The following is a 6,860-nucleotide window of genomic DNA, read 5'->3' as shown; positions in this document are numbered from 1 at the left end:
TCGATTGAAGGCGTACCATTGCGGTAGCCAAAAACACATAGGATGTAGCTAGTCTTGAGCCTACGGTGGGCTGCTTTTTTCTCCGTCATGTCCCTAAAACTTTGACAACAGCGGCGTATCTGTTTTATTTACTGTTTAATTGGAACGGTACTTATCGTTAGCACTGAGCTGGTCCTTTGCAGTCACGACGTGCTCCACAGGTGAGAATATGAACTCCGAACTGCCGTTTCAGTTTCGCGAGTTCCACATGTTTGCATATGAATCCTGAGCTGCCCTTTCAGCTGCACGAATTCCACTGGTTGAGATATGAACACCTAGCTGTTCCTCCAGCTGCGCGTGTTCCACAGGTGAGAATATGAACTCCGAACTGCCGAAAATGTTCACGATTCGGGAGAAACACATAACACTTTTTCGCTTAATTCGCTCCCCCCGGTGGGAGCAACACATAACACTTTTTGGTTTCCACTCGCATCGCGCGCGGGACGAGTGGGATCACGTCGGGGTCACCAAATGTTTTTGATTAAAACTAAATGTTGTTGAATCACTAATGTCGGGCAAGAGCCCAACATGGATTTCGGATAAAATGAAGTTTATACTTCCAAGGTTGAATCTAGACTGGTCTATTTTATTTCTTAAATTTACAGAGTTTGGCATGGTCTGGATTTTCTTGCCTTCGTGTGCATTTGATGCTTGGTGCTTGGTAAGCACAAAATGTGCTCCTCTGCATGGGTGGCCCGCGCCGTCCGCTCAAACAGCGCTCGCATGGTCCAGGCGGTTTCTCCGCTGCTCCCCTTCCAGTTATTGTAGTCGCTTGGCGTTCCTCCGCCAATGGTAGATGATGATGGCGATTATTATCGCCACGATAAATGCGCCGTCCACAGAATAGGACGCGACATCGTGCATGGTGATTGAATTTTCAACTTTGTCACTGCCGAACATTGTTGTGTGTTTAGATTACGGATGATTTCTTGGAACTCGCTCTGTTCCATACATCGTAGTGCGTTATATTACGCCTCGGAGGGCCGATAATCGCTGATGCAGGTCTCCATCGTGTGAACATTATTTCTTAGTTGTCAGCAAAATGCCTACGTAGGCCATTGATTCACAGGGTCGTTACCCATTCCGAGGGTGAGAACTTCCAGGAAGCATTCCTATTCCCACATACATTTGTTCTGTCCATTTGTGTGCTTTCCCGAACAGAGCTGTCAATAACGAGCAACTTATCGACGAGCAACGAAGGGGAAATCGTAAGATGTAAAGTCTCCGTGCAAAAGGAAAAGAAGAAGAATGAAGGGTAATATTTGCCTAGAGTGTAAACAGTGGATCTTGCTGAGGCAAACTTCCAGGGCCTGATTCTCGAATACACTACGAATACACTTCACGGTGGAAACGGAATGAAACGTATTCGCGATGACAACGGTACAGTGTCGACATCTGGATACGAGATTAGTTTCCCTCTAAATTTATCATTATAATATCAAATTATCTTTAGATGAAATTTTTGTATGAGATTATTATATCACATGACGAAAACAAAGTTTTCCACTTACATTGAATACCAGTTTGATACGAAGAAGTTAATTTTCATTAATGATTTTTTATTTGAAAAGTGCTCATTCTGCCTGAAAACTCATCATTATCTTCGACACTTCACTAACTCGTAAAACGTAGTTCAACGGCGTGCCGTTTATTCCGTTTCCACCGTGAAGTGTATTCGAGAATCAGGCCCCCATTCTTTGTGTGGACACCGATTCGACAACACCGTTGCTGGGCGAGCTGGACGGCGAGGAATCGAATGGTTTTCTCAAGGCAATAGGAGTGGAGGAGTAAAATGAGAAAAGAGTAGAGTTTTCCGAGGGCCTTTTTGTAGGCCAAAGACGAATGAACTGAAGAAGTTTAAAGTCTCTTTAACTCAACAAGGAAAGGAAGGAAAGACGAACTTTCAGTATCGTTCTAGATACGAAACAATGAACACCGCTTGTTTTTCGTTGTTTTGCGCCATCACATGTCTTCGTTTCGGACCTCTGGCATTGCAATCATTGCATCAAACTGACACCATTGCATTAAGGTTTTGAGCTACACAATTGTGTGGAGAATCATCAAGCTCGGCTATCGTCAGCTCACCAAGAAAATAAATGTTCTGGAATTTTGTCAGTGATTTGGTTTCGCATGACAGTAGGAAAGCTCTCTCCACAAAGGATGGCAGCTAAGCTCATCTAGACTGGCAATATTAACAGAAAGGGCTCCTATTAAGAAGAGCGCAAAACAGAGATAAGTGTGTGTATATTTAGTTGCTTAAAGCCATTGATATATGGATATTTGTGTGAAAATAGTGCATCTTCGCTACGCTGAAACCTCATTTGTAAAGATAAATATAAACAAGGAGGGGGCATAGCGGGAGGGAATTGTTTAAGCTAGGGTATTAATAACGAATCTCAGCCTTTTTCCAAACAGTTAACATTGTTCGTTTTCTGTCATCATAAAGGCTTCGTTGGTGCTTTTGACATTGCATCAATGCATTGAACTGACGCTATGGTGAAGCAGGTGTTAAGGTTGTGCACCAGAAAATCATTTGGGGAATACCAAGTTATTCAATAAGTTATTCTTCTTCTTCTTCGTCTTATATGGCACTAACGTTCCTAGAGGAACTCCGCCGTCTCAACGTAGCATTACTTGCGTCATTTTCATTAGTACTTAGTTGAGATTTCTATGCCAAATAACACGCCTTGAATGCATTCTGAGTGGCAAGCTCTAGAATACGCGTGACCACAGTGCAAGTCAGAGGAAATTTCTCTGAAGAAAAATTTCCCCGACCAGAACGGGAATCGAACCCGAACCCCCGGCATGTTAGGTTTGACGCTAACCACTCGGCCACGGGAGCACTGATTCAATAAGTTATAATAAGGCATTAATTTATTTGGGTTCGCGTGCAAATAGAGTTTATTTCACTCACAAGAAAGTAAATGTCGTTCTGGAATTTTGTATGTGATTTGGTTTCGCTTTCCAGTAGCAAAACTTTCTCCACTAAAGATCACAGCTGCGCTTATCTCGAGCATGTACTGTTCTGCGAGCACAAGAATGAATCATCAAACAATTATCGTCAAATGATTCTACAATAAATTAATATTTCATGGCGACCAAACTGGTAGAATGGTTATTTCAAAATTTTCGTAGCATTATAAAACAATATCCGTAGTTAGAAACAAACGACTTGAATTAAACTACAGCGTAGTTCTACGTCAACAATGCGGTCGTGTCTTGAACACAACCTCCTATAATTTTTTTAAATTAAAATATTAATGATTGTTTACGTGCCCTCATGAAAAACAGATCATTAGAATTGACTATATGACCAAAAAACAAAATTTATAATCGTATTTAGAGTAGATTCTAGGTTCTAGCATGTAGAAACTTAAAAAACGCAGAGTATCGAGGCAGCCAGTTAATTTGGCGTGGAATTGCTCTTTAGTAATCTCTTTGAAGTGTATAGGCGATGTTTAGATGCGTATTTCAGCGGGAAGGTTTTGTATTACGTTGACGACAACGCCAGATATGATACACTGGCTGAACAGGGACGCAGTTAAATAAAGTGGATCGAAAATCGAGATTGAAAGTGAACCAGCTTTTCATTAATAGATCATACTCCGCAGTGGGAAAGCTCACCACGGACCGAGTAACCCTAGGAGGCGATCTGGCGTAGTGGTAACATCCATACCTCTCACGCTAAAGGTCACGAGTTTAATTCTTACTCCCGACATTCTTCCAAAATGGAAGGTAAAAGTGACGAACAAGCCAAACGAGTTGAAAGTCACTATAATACGAAAAAAAAACCGAGTAACCAGAATAACTAGAATCATCAGTGCTTCAGATACAGTTTTTAACGTATTATTCTATTTGTTGAATTTCTTCTTTTGTTTATGTCAATAGAATAGTATAAAATATAGAATGAAACAAACTTAAAATTGTATATTGGCGCTATTCCATTATTTCCTTGATTTTTTCTCCTAATTAGGAAATATGAATAACGTAGGGGTACATTCAATATCCATGAAGAGGGAGGGGGGTGTCTAAAATGGTTGTTTTTCTGTCCACATGTAGACAGCCCCTTACCCGTGAGTTATGCACTGCGTTAAAGTTGCTACAAAGAGCAAATTCTCAAATATAGTTTCTTTCTTAAATTATATCGGAAGTGGTAAAAAATCAAATTGAGTTAAACAATTTCCTTGTCCTTCGTCAACAATGCGGTCGTGTCCTGAACATAGAAAAATCGCGAGTGAACAAGTAAGAAAAATAGCGAAAGAAAAGTCAAGATCTGTTATGAAACAAAGCCGAGATATAGACACTTCCGAGAGAACAGTTTCTCAAAAACTGTTATTCCATTCTCTGTAATCAGTTGAAAAAAATTTCAAAATACTGTTTATTAATTAAACCGTGAAAATGTGGGTTTCATAAGCAAACCATTTTCCTTGATCCGACCTTTTGAGTCTATCTCCTGTATCTACTAGATAAGAGTCATCTTTTATCTTGAACACGTCGCTCGATACGAATGATTCCGCCGTCTCAAAACAAATCAGTATCGTTTACCGAAGCGAATTCCACGCAATCCATGATCGACTTGATTCAGCGAATTCTTCAATATGATAGTCACTTCAATCACACATCAGCGCTAAGATTTTATATCTTTTAGATTTTCATCGGATTCTCGTGAGTTACTTTAGTAACGAATCGTTTGAGTTCCTTTTGCGAATACTGTAAACAGAACTTCGTGCAGTCATCCGACGAACGAAACTATCGGTGATAACGCACCCGCTTTCTGGGGAGGGGTGCCTCCTCTGCGCGCATTGTTTTTTTTTCGAAGTTGATCAATTTACGTTAATTGAAAAGGTGCGAAACAATAGATCGGGCTATCTTGATCGGACATGTTCACCCATGTTCGGGTACTTTTTTTTGTAACATTGGAAGGGCGTGTGTAAAGCTTATCTCTCCGATAACGAAAAAAATCACGATGAATCGCGTGCGTGCAGTGTAACTACTAATGGCCATTACACTACACTTTGGCTGATTGATTGTCCAAGTGATGATTCTAGGAAAACAAAACTTATGCGATTCTATTTGGAGAGATGTTATGAAAATAAACATCAGACGGCCTTCGGCGAAATGTTATCTGCTAGTGACAAGGCTCACTAAATTGTGTTTACCAATAAATATTGAGAGAAATTGTCACCGGGGGTGAATCAGGTGTTGTTTAGATAGACTGTGTTAGGTCAGTGTAGATATTTAGTCTAAATGAAAACTGTTCAAATGTTTAATTATTGTATGAGAGTAATGCACTAGAAAAACGGATGTTTTCACAGAGCACTAGAAAACCGGATGGTGGCTTCTATGAACATGTCGTTAGCGGCGTCAGCGCTAATTATAGATATTGGGAGTGTTGGTGTTTGATAGACGTCGTCGAAAGAAAATCTTCAAAACTACTGATAAACATGTTCCTCTGAAATTGTGACTGAAAATACAATCAAGACATTTTTTAGGCACGTGCAGATAAGTGGTGTATGGAAATTTCATCATTTGGTAATGTCTTGAATGTGGTCATAACATCTAACGTTTTTTTTTGTTAACATTAGGGTAACACGGGGTGAGTTGGACATATGGGGTGATTTGGACCACCCCATTATTGAGCCATACAACTTGGATTTTTTATAATTTCATCTTCTTTCATTGTTGAACCGTATGTAACTAACGTAAAAAAACTCTGGTAAAATTCGACAGGTCGAAGGAAACGGTAGCATGAACACAGCAAGCACTTTTATTGTCAAAAAATGTGAGTTTTCCGATCGTGGTTTTAAGGTTTTTCCCGCTGATTAAACAAACTTTTCGTGTATTGTGCAGTAAAGTTCTGTTCGCCTACAGAAGAGGAACAATTTGATGCAGCGAAATAGTAAGTTTGATAACAATAAATGAAATTAATTGCATTTTAATTTTTGGATGTTGTGTGGGGTGACATGGACACGTTTTGTGGGGATAATTGGTCCTACAGATTTGAGGCTTTTCTTTGGTCTAATTGATTCCAGATGCCACTAAATTACAAAAAGAGGATGGGCAGACAACGTTGGAAAAGGAGGAGCTTGAAAGACCAACGCAGGTCATCAAGAACGGATTTTCTTTGACCAATCATCGATAGTGTTTGAAAATGCTCGAACAACAGTGAAAAGATTCATTCAGAATTCGAGATGGTATCAATCCAATTTTTCTGGTCTGGAATCTGGCCAAGACACCTGGTATCGATCCCAGAACACTGTTACTGATTGTAACATTATTTCTAAATACTTTACATAAACATAAGTATGTTTTTTTCGATGAAACACACACTGGACCAAAGCACTCCACAGATGGTCCAAATCACCCCGCATCAAATTTTAATGTCCAAAAATCGTCTCTTTTATTTTATGATATATTTGGTAGTTTGAAGCTTGATATAATGATTAAACATTATTGATTGAGAGAAAACGAGTGTAGCTCAGTATACAATGTGACATTTTTTATTTGGACCGTTTGGAAATATTAGGCGATTTGCTTAGGTGGTCCAAATTCCCCCCTTTTCCCATATTGAGAATTACAGAAACACATTTTCTACAAATAATTCTGCATTAAAACGATATGAATATTATTTCCTTATTTGCAAATACAACCATCCGTGACACGGAACATACCCTGACTCATATTGACAATTTCCACCTTCTAGCTGGCGTCAGCAATAATCTTTACAACATCCCAAACATAGTAAAAAGCCAATTCAACACAACATCAATGTGATATGATAATAAATCTCGAACATTCCACCGCTCATGTTTGGCATCGAG

This window comes from Toxorhynchites rutilus, chromosome 1 (assembly GCF_029784135.1).
Source record: "Toxorhynchites rutilus septentrionalis strain SRP chromosome 1, ASM2978413v1, whole genome shotgun sequence".
Taxonomy (NCBI): domain Eukaryota; kingdom Metazoa; phylum Arthropoda; class Insecta; order Diptera; family Culicidae; genus Toxorhynchites; species Toxorhynchites rutilus.
The sequence above is the reverse complement of the archived record's forward strand: the minus strand, read 5'-3'. Positions refer to the sequence as shown.